This window comes from Microtus ochrogaster, chromosome 10, assembly GCF_000317375.1.
Source record: "Microtus ochrogaster isolate Prairie Vole_2 chromosome 10, MicOch1.0, whole genome shotgun sequence".
In the NCBI taxonomy this organism is placed as follows: Eukaryota; Metazoa; Chordata; class Mammalia; order Rodentia; family Cricetidae; genus Microtus; species Microtus ochrogaster.
In genome coordinates this window covers 25,808,088-25,824,239 of record NC_022016.1, presented here as the reverse complement: position 1 = coordinate 25,824,239, position 16,152 = coordinate 25,808,088, and the positions used below count along the sequence as shown (strand labels likewise).

General features: G+C 43.1%; 1 protein-coding gene across 1 annotated transcript in view; it reads right to left on the bottom strand.

Annotated features, from left to right (window-relative positions):
* The window catches only part of Focad (focadhesin), a 290,677-nt gene extending 281,016 nt beyond the window's left edge, over positions 1–9,661 (bottom strand). Inside the window, exon 1 of the mRNA XM_005352710.3 lies at positions 9,600–9,661. The gene's annotated coding sequence lies outside the window, so the exon portion shown is untranslated. The remainder of the gene's footprint in view (positions 1–9,599) is intronic.
* Between the last annotated feature and the right edge of the window lie 6,491 nt (positions 9,662–16,152).

Here is a 16,152-nt window from a genome sequence, read left to right as displayed (position 1 = left end):
GGGAGGGAGGGAGGGAGGGAAGGAGGGAAGGAGGGAAGGAGGGAAGGAGGGAAGGAGGGAGGGAGGGAGATGGGCCTGGCACGATGGCGCACACCTTTAATCTCAGCACTTGGGAAACAGAGATAAGTAGATCTCCATGAGTTCAAGGCCTGCCTGGTCTACATAGCAAGTTCCAAAGAGCTGGAGCTATATAGTGAAACTCTACTTCAAAAAAGTGGGGGAAAAGCAAAAGAAAGAAAATGGACACAAGGATGGCTCAGCAGGCAGAGGCGCTCACTACCAATCCTGACAACATGAATCTAACCCAAAGAACCCACAAAGTGGAAGGATAGCCGCTCCCACAAGCTGTCCTCCGATAGCTACATTCACACTATGATAAGCATGTGCACTCCATACAGACACATGCACTCACACGCACAAAACAAAATAAATAAACATGGAATTTGAAAGACTAAAATGGGCAAAATAAGTAACTAAGAGTTAAGATTTCAATATTCATTTTTTTTAAAAATATATAATCATGTATCACTCCTCTGTGTGAAAGAAGATTTTGTTAATGGCATGAACAAAAGAAAATGAGGCAATTAAGAGATTATAAATTTTATTTAGAATCATTCACTTTAAATGTTATGCTCATTATCATAATTTCATGGTTCAAACTGATTTTATAAGATGATTATGCCATATATTAAAATTTAAAATACTTTTATTTTGAATAGCAAAACATCTCTCATCGGATATGCTCAGTTGATAATTTGGAGGGGAAGAAATTTCAAAAATTTAAAAAAGATTTTAACTTTGTCTACCTTATACTGCAGCCCTTCCATATCAGCCACTCAGTTTTATTTCAGTGTTACTGTTGTTGTATTGACTGGCTGGTGGGTAGGTTGGCTAAGATGGTGTCTTGGGCAGCTCAGGCTAGCCAGGATCTCCCAAATAGCCTAGAATAGCCTTGACCTTCTAATCTTTCTGCCTCTGCTTCCTGAGTACTGGGACACTCCACCCTCATGATGTCACACTGGGGATATAACCCAGAGTTTCACACATGCCAGGACAGGCAAGAACTCTATCAACTGAGTCACAGGCCCACCTATCAGCTTGGCTTTTGTTTTGACTTGGTTTGTCTTTTGCAGTGCTACAGAATCAAACCACCACAGCCTTGTACATTCTGGGCAAGCATTCTCCAACTAAGCTACAACTCTACCCATCAGCTTTGCCGTAAACATAACTGACATAAACCACAAAGCGATATTTCTGCTCTGTGCCAACGGCAATCACCCAATGCACTTAAAGAAAACCATGATAGTTTTTTCTTGCAAAAGATAAAGAGCCTTGATGTAGGCCAGAAATGTCAGGTCCTCCTAGAGCTGTAGATACAGGTGGCTGTAAGCTGCTGGGAACTGAATTTAGTTCCTCGAGAGAACAGTAAACACTTATAACACTGAGCCACCTTTCAGCCAGCAGACCTTAAAAAACAAAATCAAAATTAAGAAGTGGATCACTAAGGTATCTGGAACAGGAAGACAAAAATTATCCTCACATGACAGCTCACAATTAGTTCTAGGGCTTTTCCATAAGACACGGAAGAGAAACCTGTGCAGCAGGCACTGTAGGAAGCATGTGAGACAGAGGCTCCCACCCTGCTAGATTACGATCTTAGGAGAGAAAGCAAGCAGCAGCAAAACAGTACGTCACAGCACTGTGAAAATGCAGCCAAGGACAGGAAAAGAAGTGACACTAAGAAAGGGTTCCGGTTTTATGGGAGACAGGCAAGAAAAGGCTCACGAACAGAGATGACATTGAGCCCAAGGCTCAAGGAGGTAATGAAGCAGAGCAGGCCACAGTCTTAAAAGAGAACTCCAGGCAGTGGGGAAAAAGCAAGACAAAAACCCATGTGAGAACATGTCTCGTGTGAATGAGGAACAAGCTCATCTGAAAATAACTGACTGAGGTGGAAGTGCAGTAAAGTGGCCAAAAATGGGTCAGATCATAGCAAACCTTTTAGGTAACTAGAAAGACCGACTCTGTCCTTTTTAGGGGGTGGCAAAAAAAAAAGAAAAGAAAGAAAGAAAGGGTTCCGGTTTTATGGGAGACAGGCAAGAAAAGGCTCACAAACAGAGATGATATTGAGCCCAAGGCTCAAGGAATGACATTGAGCCCAAGTCTCAAAAAAGCCATTATAGGAATTTAGGCAAAAAAAAAAGAAGAAATACAACTCACATTTAAAAAAAAAAATTACTCTGGCTGTTATACTGACATTATTATAGGCAGAAAGGCAAACAACATTAACTAGAAAGATAACCAGCCATGACATATAATCATAGCACCTGAAAAACTAAGGAGGATTGCCAAGAGTTCAAGGCCAGTCTAGGGTATATGCAACACTTTGTCTCAAAACACAAGAAAGGTGAAAGCTATGGTTGGCTGAGAGCACAGTTCAGTCGTAGAGTGCTTGTCTAACATTGGAGAGGTCCTGGGAAGGGAAGGGAAAGGGAGGAGGAAGAAGGAGAGAGGAGGCCAAGCCACGGTCTTAAATGTCATTCATTCTTGATATACACCCTGTAACTGGGGGTTTCTCTCCCACCTGCCAGTTCCCAAATAACCACTCTGAGGCTTAACATTAATTACAAACTGTTTGGCTTCTTATCAACTAGCTCTTTGGTTTTGTTTTATTGGGTTTTGTTTTTGTTTTTCAAGACATGGTTTCTCTGTAGGTTTGAAGCCTATCCTAGAACTCGCTCTATAAACCAGGATGGTCTCAAACTCACATAGATCTGCTTGTCACTGCCTCCCGAGTGCTGGGATTAAAGGTGTGTGCCACCACTGCCCAGCTTAACTAGCTCTTATAACTTATATCAACCCATTTCTATTATTTTATATTACTTCACATCTTGCTTCTCCAGTGGCTGCTGGCATCTCCCTGACTCCACCTTCTTTCTCCCTGTATCTGTTTGTATTTTCCGCCTAGCTATATTCTGCCCTGCCATAGGCTAAAGCAGCTTCTTTATTAATCAATGGTAATAAAACATAGTCACAACATACAGAAGGGCATTCCACATCAATATCCCTTTTCAAAGTGACTGCTACTCAACTCATTTCAAAAGTAAACTAATTCTCCACCTCTATACATTAAATCTGAAGACTACTGGGATAAACTATTATTTCGCGAGTGTGTGTGTGTGTGTGTGTGTGTGTGTGTGTGTGTGTATTTACATGGACTTATATGCACCACAAGAGTGTAGGTGCCGCCGGAAACACACCTTTAATCCCAGCACTCGGGAGGCAGAGGCAGGCGGATCTCTGTGTAGCCTGGTCTACAAGAGCTAGTTCCAGGACAGGCTCCAAAGCTACAGAAAAACCTTGTCTCGAAAAACCAAAAAGAGTGTAGGTGCCTAGAGATCAGAAAAGAGAATCAGACCCAGTGCAACGTGAGTTCCAGACAGCTGTAAGTCACCCAATGTGGATACATGTGTGTTTTCACATGTGTGCATGGTGGAGGATATGGAACTGTTCATGTGACTGTGTGCACGTGTGTATACAGGTGTGTGTGCATGCGTGTGCACATATGTGAAGGCCAGAGGTCCACGCTGGATGTCATCCTTCACCATCCTCACCCCAGGGCTTACCAACTTGGTACATGATCACACCAGCTTTTATGTGGGTCCTGGAGATCTCAATTCAGGTCTTCATGCTTGTGAAGCAGGTATTTTACAGACTGAGCCAGCCTGCCACAACACTTTAAAGATGCCTTCCGCCCACTAAACACTCTTTCCTCTCTCCCAACCTTTTGGACTCCAATACTGATCAATAAACGTTCTTACATCCTTGGCTGTTTATAAGATGTTCCCCTATTTCTACAACCTGGTGAAAATAGCTTCCCATCCTTGGTGGCCCACATCAGAGATGAATCAACTTTCTGAACTTCAAGATTCACATCGTAAGTGGAGCTAACACCCCTGTTCCTACTAACAGGCACTCAAAAACTTCAAAAACCAAGATCACAAGCCTACCTCTTCCCTACCTCTCCTCCCCCGTTAGTTATCACCTGTATCAGTGTTCAGGTAGGTGATGCACCCAACACCATTCTTGTTCCATATCAGCCTGAGCCCTACATCCCATCAGGACCCTAAAGGCTTAAATTCTGATATACATGCCTCCTTATAGTGAGGCTGTATCTCAAAAATCAACTGTAAACTAAATATTTCATGTTTAAAAGCCTTTAATGCAGAGATGGAGAGATGCCTCAGTAGTTAAGAGGTCTAGTTGCTCTTCCAGAAGACCTAGGTTTAATTCCCAGTTCCTACATGCTGGCTTACAACTGTAACTCCAGTTCCAGGGAATCCAATGCTTTTTTCTCACCTCCTTGGGCACTGCATACACAATAGTGCAAAGTCATACATACAGGCAAAATACCCATAAATATACAATAAAAACAAAGGCTTTTAAAAATCCTTTTTTAAAAGTCTCTACTCTAGGTTGAAGAGATGGCTCTGTGGTTAAAAGTACAGGGAGTTCTTTCAGAGTACCTGGGTTAGGCTCACGGCACCCATGTCATGTAACTCGCATTGCTCCATAGCACACTCATCTGTACTCACACACAAATGCACATGCACAGCCATACAAGAAAAAAGTTCCATTTATTTAAATGCTTCAAAACTCAAAATATAAAACCCATCCTCTATCCCCACTCACTAATTAATTGAGTCCTAACAGCATATACTAGAAACCGAAGCTTTAGTTTAGTAACCAGCATACTCAATGACTGCTAAACAGTAAAATTGACAGTAAATCTTGATAGCAAGTGGGCCAAAGAAAAAGGCTTTTCTTTTCTTGAAACTAACTATCCAGGCTGACCTTGAACTCACAAATACCTGCCCGCCCCTGCTTCCCAAGTGCTGGGATTCAAGAAAGAAAACAGTATAAAACTACAGTTATAACACACACAATTATAACATTTATTCAACATGTTCATCCACCAAATTAGCAAGGAACCATTCTTCTGACTAAATAGAGGCTGGAAGTCATACTGTGGGACACTAAAAAGAACTAAAATATTCAGTCTACTTGCTTGGATGGAACGATTTATTAGTCTCCAGGAAAATGAAAAGATAAATCATTTAAAAGAATATTTAATCCCAGCATTCAGAAGTGGTAGATGGTTCTCTGTGAGTTTGAGGCCAGTCTGATATACATAGTGAGATATATGATACATATAGTGAGGCTATATCTTTAAGAAGTAAATCAATAAATAAATAACTCACCTTACTTTGTTCTAAATAAACGTTTTCCCACCAAAAACAACAAGGAATTGTGCAGCCTTTCTTCTTTATTTCTATAAGAGAGGGTGGGATCTCACTACGCTGTGTGGTGTCGCACCAAAATCCCGGGCTCAAGCGATCATTTTGCCTCACTCTCCTGAGTACCCAGGGCTTTGCTACAGGTAGACATCCCAGCTCCCAGAGCCAACTGTCAAACTTTAAAGTCAAAGATGGGACAATCTTTGGGGAGGGGGGGTAAGAAGGGGGAACAGGGTTTCTTTGTGTAACTTTGACTGTCCTGGAACTAGTTTTGTAGACCAAGCTGGCCTCAAGCTCAGAGATCCACCTGCCTCTACCTCCTGAGTGTTGGGGTTAAAGGTGTGTACCACCACCGCCCAGTTAAGGTGAGACAATCTTAATACAGTCCTTGACTTAAAATGATCTGACTGACGTTTCTGTTCAGCTTTACAATGGTGTGAAAGCAATACACACTCAGTAGAAACTGCATCTCGGAATTTGATTATGATCTTTTTCTCAGCCAGCAACACATGGAGCATGTTGCTGGGCATTTTGGAAGGCGGCAGCAATCAGCAGCTTCCAGTCAGCCACTGGATCACAAGGGTAAACAGGCCACAATGATCGGCAAACTAGGTATACTAAATAGATTATGTGCAGGTGTGTGGGTGTGCATGCAGTGTGCCCATGTACATGTGGTGGTAGAAGCCAAAGAGAACCTCAGCTGTCAGGGTTTTCAGAGGCCTGGCACTGGTCAAGCAGGCTAGGCAGACTGGCCACCAAGATTCAGGAATCCACTTGTCTTCAGCTTCCCTTCACTAGGATTATGACCGCAAGCCCCCACACCCAGATTTATTTTTAAACACAGGTTTCAGAGGACTTCAAACTGACGTCCTCCAGACTGCAACGTGCACTCTGCCAATAGAGCCCCTCCCCAACACTCAAGAAATTTTCTTCATGCACTTTTACTCTTACTTTTGTTTTTGGCACATATGTGTGTTCTATAAATGTATGCTTGAGTATTGGTATGTGTGTAGGTACATATGTGGACATGGGCATATGCGCATTTGTGTGGAGACTCGAAATTAGCACCAAGTGGTTTCCACAATCAGCCTCCATTTTATTTACCGTGGCAGTGTTTCTCACTGAACCCACGGCTGGTCAGTTCCAGCCAGTTTAGAGAAAAAGCTTGCACCAGGGATCTTCTGACTCAGCTGTTTCATGTTGTGATTTCAGGCACTCATTTATTTACAATCTACATGGGTGTTAGGGAATCCAAACTCCAGTTCTCATAGCAAGCACTTTATCCACTGAGCCAGACAGATTCTCACTGTGTAGCACTAGCTGGCCTGGAGTTCACTTTGTAGACCAGGCTAGCCTCAAACTCTACAGGCTAGCCGCCTGTCTTGGCCACACAATTACACATCATGTTCATTCCTCATGCATTTTTGATATACAATATTTTCAACTTACAATAAAATTTTGGGGCTTTTAACCTCTTCATAAGTTAAGGGCTCTAAATGATCAAACTACTCAAATGCCTAGAGAGACAGGGTCTGAACGAGCATGTGATCAAACCAGACTCTCTGATGACAATGAGGACAGACTGAGAAGCCAATGATAATGACACTGGATTTTGATTGTACTGCATATACTGGGTTTTTGGGAGCCTAGTCTGTTTGGATGCACATTTCCTAGACCTGGATGGAGGGGGAGTCTTGGACTTTCCACAAGGCAGGGCACCCTGACTTCTGTCTGGAGAGCGAGGGGGAGGGGGGATTGGGAGGGAAATGGGAGAATGGGAGAAGGTAGAAATTTTAAATAAATAAATAAATGGAGGAAAAAAGAGTACATATTGCTAGAAGACTGAGTATCCAAGTTTGGCTCCCAGCACTCACATCAGGTGGCTCACAACTGCCTATAACTACAGATTCAAAGGATCTGATGCCTCTGGCTTTCACAAGGACCTGGACTTATGTAAACACACAAAAACAATAATTGATAATAATATAAAATTAATAACAACTATAATAAAAACCTATTTAAAAGGTACTTTTGGTATTGATTTCGATCCCCAGCAAGCGATACACCAGAAAGGATGGCATTGGCCTTAATTTCAGCCCTGTGTAGGTTGAGGCAGGACAATCAGAAGCTCAAGGTCATCCTCATCTATACAAATAATAAAACAAACAGTGCATACTCAGACTGAATAAAAGAAAAAAATTAGCAAAATGAAAAAAATAACAAATGCCATTGTATTACTTTGAATGTGACTTGATACAGATTAAAAAATTGAAAGACCATACATTAAAATATTTTAATCTAGTGTTGAAAATGAATGAGATTAAGACTGTTGAAAAAGTCTGTGTTAATCATTTAAATAGGGGAAGCTGACAAACATCACTTGCCCTAGTAGTTTAGCAATTCTTATTTCCCATGGTGGAAATGGTATACATAAGCTCTACCCAGGTTACTGCTATTTATGAATCACAGATTTAATGTATACTTCTAAAGCTATTTTATCATATGAAAGAGCTCTATATACTATACTTACACCTAGTAGTGACTGCAATAGATTTTATACCCCTAATATTAATTCAACTAACGGTTTATGAACAATGCCAAAAGGTATCATGAAGCTCTAAATATCAAAATAATTATCTTAGAAATTATTCAACACTAAAAAAGGGTAAACTTCTCTACTAGTAAGTGCCATTAATCACCATATGAAAAACCATTACATCTCCACAGGAATTTACTTTGAAGTAACAATTTATTTACTTTTGGGTTATCAGGCCTCAATTAGATTTACCAAGCAATTAAAACCCACAAAATGTGTACAAGAAGCAATAAATGTCTAAATATTTTAATTAAAAAACTAAGCAAGATATTAACAAGGAAGGAATGGTAACCATTGATAAGATTAACCTGATAAATAAATAAGGCAGATGTTTTGGCTATCATGTATTACCAAAGCAAATCAAAGGCTTTGAAAATTGCATTCTTATCTACTTGTCTCCATAGAGTACCTTTATATGTAACTGGAAAGTTCATGATTGTTACACTTCAAAATTTAGATGAGTCATGGTTGGTGTTTTGTTTGCAGAAATTGGGTGTCAATCAAAATTGTAACCACGTACTTGCTTGCTAGTCAAGTGTGAACAGAATCACTTGTCAATGAAGCAAAAAATACATAATCATAAAATGTGTTATGTGTTTTTAATTTAGTCGGCTCCCAATTGCTAAGAGGGTTCAGTGAATCTGCCGTATGCCCATCTCTCCTTGAATATTCCAAAATTACAGAACACTTGTGATCATATCCCTTCACTTTTCAGATAGGAAGCCCATCTGTCTGTGGTCTTTAGCGGCACAGTTACTAGGATTTACCCTATCAGGGCCAGTGTCTTTTAAGGTTTATTAGAAGGTAGAAAGAACCTTTGAACGAGGTCCCAGAGAGTTCCATCTTTTACATCTAAATCTAGACCCTGAAAAAGAACCACATCAACAGCAAGAGAAAAAGAAAAAAAAAAAATCCATCTCAAATCTTACCAACTCAGGCACCCGCACTGGCACAGGCTATGAACTGAAAGCAAAGACAGGGAATGTCGTTCGAAGAACTCGATTAAAAAGTTTGCAATGAATGAGTCAATGACTGCATAATGGAGAAGATGACTTCATTGAATCCAAAACCTCCAAACAAGGAGTCAAGGCACCAGGGCTGAAACAAACTCCGAGTAAGTGCTACAAAACGGCAGGTGCCTGCAAACCTCCACTTAGCTGCTCGGAAGCCTCCGTATAAACCCTTCAACGCCGGAGCCCTGAGGCAGAAATCAGACTCTGCTCACCCAATGGCCTTTGCATTCAAGAGGACAGACATAACCTGCATCTGAGTCCCAGGGAATGAGGGCAGTTATCCCAGGCCAAGCAGGAGAGCACCAGCATCCCTTACGCTGCCCTGGACTAGAGCCCGGGTCAAGGAGAGGGACCACTGCAACCTGGGGCAGGTAAGCCATCCGAATCGTGCCGGCCGCTTGGGTCACCAAGCCCCCCCCCCCACACACACACACACACAGCTAGCTGGCCCCGACGCTGAGACCTGGGAACCGCTCAAGGCTACGCAGAACGGGCAGCAGGTCAAGAGCCGTGCCCGCCTCCCGCGCCGCCCCGGCCCTGCCGCCACATGCTCCGCCGCCGGCCTGCAGCCCAGCCCAAGTCCCCCGGCTTCGGCCTCCCTCGCTCCCGTGGCAGCGACTGCAGGCTGCCCTGATGTGGCGGCTGCCCACTCAGTGGCTGCCGGTGGACGGCCAGCCACGCCGCATGGCTTACCTCACTTCTGCCACTGGCGCAGCCCGCACGGCTGCCTGACGTGGCCCACGCGCCGCCTCCGCCATCCAGGGGCGGAGCCTGATAAAGATAACCAATAAAAAGCCGAATTCAAAAAGATAGTCCCGCCTCCTCGACTGGGGCGTCCGCCCCACTCGTGCGCCTGCGCGTCCCTTCTTAGACGGGGCACTGCCGCTGGGTTGGGGGGGCCGGATCGCGGGTAACCTGAGCTAGGCTCGGTAGCCGCAGTGATGCAGAATGAAATTCGCGCCCCGGCTGATGCTGTCGGGCGCGAGATCAAAAGATCCTGTCTGAAGAAGCCACAGCACAGAGCCAGGGGGTCCTGTTGGCAGCCTGCCCCGGGGCAGCTTCTAGATCTTTGGAGTGGAGATTTTTGTAAAGCGGGAGGGAGAGGGCGGGGTGGGGGACAGAGTACTGTACTGATAGTGCCAAGGGTTCAGAAATTTTAAAGCAGAATCTGCTTGCTTCCTGTAGCTACTTCTCAGAGCCTTCGCTTCACAATGCTGTGCTGGTCCTTCTTGCTTAGTCGTCAAGGCCCGGAAATTTCTGCTGATTTGATCTAGGAAATGCTGTTTTTAAAGAACTTTACCAAGCGTATTATTGATATCTAACGTGTATTATATATAGCCAAGCATTTTCTTTAGCGAAGTGGAAAGCGATGATCCCACAGAAGTCTGGTATACCTGGCACAACACAGCAGACACAAAAGCTGTCTAAAAAAGGAAAGTATTTAAAAAGGGGGTAGCAGTCTATTACCTAGCTGTTTCTGAAACCCAGCGCACTTTTAGAAACATTACGAAGCTTTAAAAGAAGCCTGGGTGCCATCTCTAGAAATTCTAGCTCAATAGTTCTATCAATAGGAACTTAGCAAGCAGTGTTCTAAGTTAAATTTGCAAGGTCATTCTTGGTTTCTGTACGGCACCTCAGCAAAATAATTATATTCCACAGACCACCTCTAGATCTCCCAATAATTTATACTGCTTTCATTCTGTAAGAATTTATCTAAATTAATTTTGAACCTGCTTCTGTATTCAATCTCTTGTACCCTAGGGGAAATTCTGTGAAGTTTATAATTGCCTTTCTGATTTTCTTAGTTTGATGGTATTCCCATGAGTTTTCCAAGTGCACAAGTACAAATTTTAGACCTCTTAATGTCTTCTTCTATTACAATATTTCTGTTGTTGTTTCCAGACAGGGTCTCACTTTGTAGCTCTGACTGTCCCAGAACTCTCTATGTAAACCAGGCTGTCCTTGAATTCACAGAGATTTACCTACCTCTGCTAAAAATTAAAGGAATGCTGGGATTAGCATGTACTATGTTCATAGCAGCATTATTTGTAATAGCCAGAACCTGGAAATAATCTAGATGCCCCTCAACCGAAGAATGGATAAGGAAAATGTGGTACATTTACACAATGGAGTACTACACAGCAGAAAAAAATCTTGAAATTTGCAGGCAAATGAATGGCTCTAGAAAACATCATTTTGAGTGAGGTAACCCAGACCCAGAGAGACAAATATAATATGTACTCACTCACAAGTGGCTTTTAGACATAAAGCAAAAAAAAAAAGAGCAGCCTACAATTCATAATCCAATTCATAATCCCAGAGAACCTAGACAACAAAGAGGACCCTAAGAGAGACATACATGAATCTAATGTACATGGGAAGTAGAAAAAGACAAGATCTTCTGAGTAAATTGGGAGTATGGGGACCATGGGAGAAGGTAGAAGGGAAGGGGAGAGGCAGGGAGGAGAGCAGAGAAAACTATATAGCTCAATTTTTTTTAAACAATTAAAAAATAAAAATAAAACAAAACACAATGTAGCTGAGTTGACGTTGACTCACAATTCTCTTGCCTCAGCCTCTCACGTGCTCAGGACATGCTTCATTAGTACTGGCCACATTTTTCTTATAAAGATACTAATCCTGTCCATGAGGATTGAGTTATCATGATCCAATCACCTCCCAGTGCATCCTCTCTGTCATCCCCATCCCCTACCACGCTGGGGATAACCCAAGACTTTGCATAGCTCCACCACTGAGCGATAGCCCCAGCTCTTAATACTATGGCACTGGAAGTTAGCTTTCTGTTGCATGATTAACAGAAACCCAGAATCAGATATTCAGGGGTTTGACAACCTCAAGGTCAGAAAAGCAAAACAGCCAGCCACTGACTCTTACCTGTACTTCAGTCCGAAATGGTGACTCTGCCTCCAGGAATCCTCAGAATGAGATTGACTGGGAGCTATCTTCTCCTGTCTTATATTCCTCTCTAGTGCTGGGATTAAAGGTATACACCACAACAGCCTGGTTCCTATGGCAAATTAGTGTGGCTACTGGTATTAAAAGTGTGTGTCGCCACTGCCTGTTCTGTAACACTGCCAAGGCAGCTGCTATACTCTCTGACCTTCAGACAAGCTTTAGTTATAAAAAATGCAAATAAAACATCCCTGCAACTTTCAACAATTTCGCAATTGCAAGATTGAAATTGCAATCCAGAACTGTGTGGAACCAGCTTATCCTGGAGTTCAATTTAGCAGCCAGCACATTGACAAGACCAGAAAGAAAGAGTTCCAGAAATTGTCAGAAACAAAATTTTTATTAACTTGGGACTGAAATATATAAGCCATGTATTGGGCTAGAAAATGCATTGAGTTTCCATAAATGTATTACATTGCAAAAACTACTGTTTTCCAAAGACTCTGCTTCCCCCACCCCAGCACACCCTCCTCCCCACTGCCAGCCCAACACACACAAACACATTTGAGTAGATTCAAATTTGCAATCCTCCTGTCTCTTCCTCCCAGGTTGGGGATAAGGAGGTGATAGGGTTGGAGGATGCAGAGAGTGGAATTTACATTTATTCAGGAAACCCATGGAAGATGGTCTAGATTTCATGCCAGCTTTACTAGAAATAACCATTCAATAATAAAATATGTTTCAAACGTGTATGATATTGTATGCATCTCATCTATTTGCAAATAAATGTCTTGCTTTTTAAATATTTGCCGCATTTATTTATTGTGGTGGAGGTGTCGTGCATGTGCCATTGTGTGAGTGAGGAGGTCGGAGAACAACTTGTAAAAGTCGGTTCTTTCCCTCCACTGCGTGGTCCCCGGGATTCAACTCAGATCGTCAGGCTTGGTGCCAAGTGCCTTTACCTGCTGTGCCATCTCCCCAGCCCCTCCCTGCTTTTTAAAAAGTCAAGACAATATCTACCGTCTCTAAGAGGTAGGTAAGCAGACAGGATTTCTCTGTTAAATGCCTTGTATTCTTCCCCCCGAAAGTAGTTAGGCAGTTAGTTCTTCATTGTACAAGACCCTTTAGATAAGTAGCTTCTGAAGCCAGCATAGAAGGGTCTATTGACTCTTAACAACAACAAAAAAAGGAGAAGAAGAAAGAAAGGGAGTAAGAAAAATGTGTCCACTCCCAAATCATTAGCAGAACTTAAAAGAATATGCTAACAAAAAAAGAGACACTGTAGTCTGAATCCTGACTGTAAAGAGAGGTCACGTCGCCCACAGCATCAAGGGAGACACAAAGCCTTGAACTTGCACCCAAGCATGCTGGGCTGACTGAGCACGCCCACGCATTCATCAGCAGGCTTGGCACTGGGAGGAGAAATCCACCACTGAGTCACAGAGAGCCAGAGCCTCTGTCAGCACGGAACAGAAAGCAAACTCATTAGATTTAATTAGTTGTATGTGGTTCCAATTGTCCCTGTTTCATTCAAAATAAAAGCCAAAGCCCTTGCACAGGCCAATTAGACCGTATATGGTTTACCTGCCCTGGGCCTTGCACCTCTGTCCGCAGCACACACATCACCGCCTTGACCTTTCTGTCCACACCCCAGCCCCCACCCCTCACAGTTTTTCGACCCTATTCATCCTGCCTCCTTGCTCCTGCAGGAGCTTGGCACTTCCCCCAGCTCTCTTCATGACTCATTCCGTTGGATCATTCAGATCTAAGCCAAGATGTTACCTTCTGGATAAGGCCTATTCTCAGTCAGGGTCCCAGCAAGAAACAGATGGCATAATCAAATTAGGAAAATTGGAACTGCTTAATAAGGGACTATAACAGGGCCCTAGGTAGAGTTTTGAAGGATCACGAGGGAGACTTAGTAACATGGGCAATCCCAAATCTCCCCTCCACGTAAGCAGTACAGTAAGAAGAAGCAGTGTGTGTAAGACTATCTATCAGGAAGGAAGACATTTGATCAAGAAACACAGCAGACTCTAATGATGCAACAAGAAGGGACAGAGGGGATTGATTACTCCTCCTCTTCCCCCCTCGCCTGGTCTGATGAAAAGCACGCAGGTCATGCTGGGGTGATGCGGGAGTCCCCTCTGTGTGCTGTGACTACCATTAATAAATAAACTGCTTTGGACTTATAGCAAGGCAGAACTTAGGTAGGCAGGGAAAGCTAGGCTGAGTGATGGGAGGAAGGAGGCAGAGTCAGAGAGTGACACCATGGATCCACCACCAGAAATAGACATGCCAAAACTCAGCTGGTAGGCCACGATCTCGTGGTGATACACAGATTAATGGAGATGGGTTAAATTAATATGTAAGAGTTAGACAATAAGAAGTTAGAGCTAATGGGCCAGGCAGTGTTTTAATTAATACAGTTTCTATGTGATTATTTAGGGTCTAAGCTAGCTGGGCGGCTGGGAAGAACAAGCGGCCCTCTCCTACACTGGGGCACAACAGAAAGACAAAAAGAAGGTGTCACCTCAATCACCTGCAACAGGCAGCTTTTGCTGTGCAGCAGAACTTACAAAGTCATAATCATGTATCCATTCTCAGGATCCTGCAGGCTGCAAAGGAGGTTCTTACTATCCAGGCTGGGTTTGCTAGTTCCCTTTGGGTCTGTTTATCATCTGTCTGCACTCAGTTTGGAGAATGGCTGATCTGGGATGCTTTTATTCACATGCCTGGTATGTTGAACAGTGTGAGGTAAAGCCATAGGTATGAATTAGCCCTGTGTATCTATTTACTGCAGTCAATCACAGTTTTTTAAATAGGATTTACCTCAATAGTATAGCGCTTCAATTCCCAGCACTGAGTCATCTCTCCATCCCTAAAGCCACAGGTTTTTAAAACAAAAGTCTTAAAACCAGGTATGAGATATCACCCTGTTAGTTTTATTAGCCCAGGAGACCAAAGAAGAAGAAGTACCCAAAACAAAACAAACTACTGCCATTTTAGGATTGAAAGCCCAGGACCAGGTAGCCCCACTGACATTAGTACTATCTTGTTTTCTAAAATTTATACTTCACCAGACATCACCATGAAAATGAAATAAAAGTAGTTTACCTTAGTTTTTTTTTCTTTTTTTTTTCCAAGACAGGGTTTCTCTGTGTAGCGCTGGCTGTCCTAGAACTCACTCCGTAGACCAGGCTAGCCTGGAATTCACAGAGATCTTCCTGCCTCTGCCTCCACAGTGCTACGATTACAGGTGTGAGCCACGAGCCACCACCTAGCTATCCTTTTTGATATAATGCTTTTAATATTTTATAAGTGTTAGATGTAGTGGTACATACCTTCGATTCCATCTCATGGGAGGCAAACGCTATGAATTCGAAGTCAGCCTGGTCTGCAGAGTGAGTTCCAGTTCAGGGAGGCAAAGATGTATTGACTTTGTCTCAAAAAAAAAAAGTTTGAAGGAATCAACACCACCAAGTGGGCTTAGAGGTGTATCTGGGTGGTAGAGCACTTGCCTAGGAGGTATGAGATCCCAGATTTGCTCCACAGCACTGCAAAACAAAAACAAAGAGGACTATATACGTACCTTGAATATATACATGGTTCTTGGCATGGTTCATTCAGCAGTGGACATCAGGTAGATTTCATATCTTTCTATACTCATGAATAAGTAGTATAGATACTAATGCAAGATACTAATTTTATTTCTTTTGGAGATTAGAACAGGGACATCTACCCCTCCCACTAAGGTCCCAACAACAAACGGATGTATGATTCCAGAGTTCACCCAGGAGAACCAATGAGTTTATTAGGCTTACTTACAGAGCAATGAGTGACAGTTATGGGCAGGGCCATAGGGAACCTTAAAGTAGCCACAGTGGAAGGTCTGAACCCAGCAGGGATGATGACTTCCTAGATGGAACCCCTGTCCCATCTTTCTTCCCCACGTGTATCCTCTAGCCCCTTCCCTAGAAGCACAGAAAATTTGGAAAGAATAACTCACAAGTGATTGGGAGGCATGGCTGGCTACCCAGGTGAGGGTCTTATGACCCTTCATGCCCCTTCCTTATATGAGGGGAGATAAACAGTCAACAGGCCCAGGTGTGATGGTCTTTTGAGAGGAGGCCCAGAACTCCTGAAGACAGTGGTAGTTTGACTCAGAAGATGGTCCTATACAAGGGAGATTATCCTGAAGTATAATTGTAGCTCATAAAATAGTGCAGTTTGGCCGGGTGGTGGTGGCGCACGCCTTTAATCCCAGCACTAGGGAGGCAGAGGCAGGCGGATCTCTGTGAGTTCGAGACCAGCCTGGTCTACAGAGCTAGTT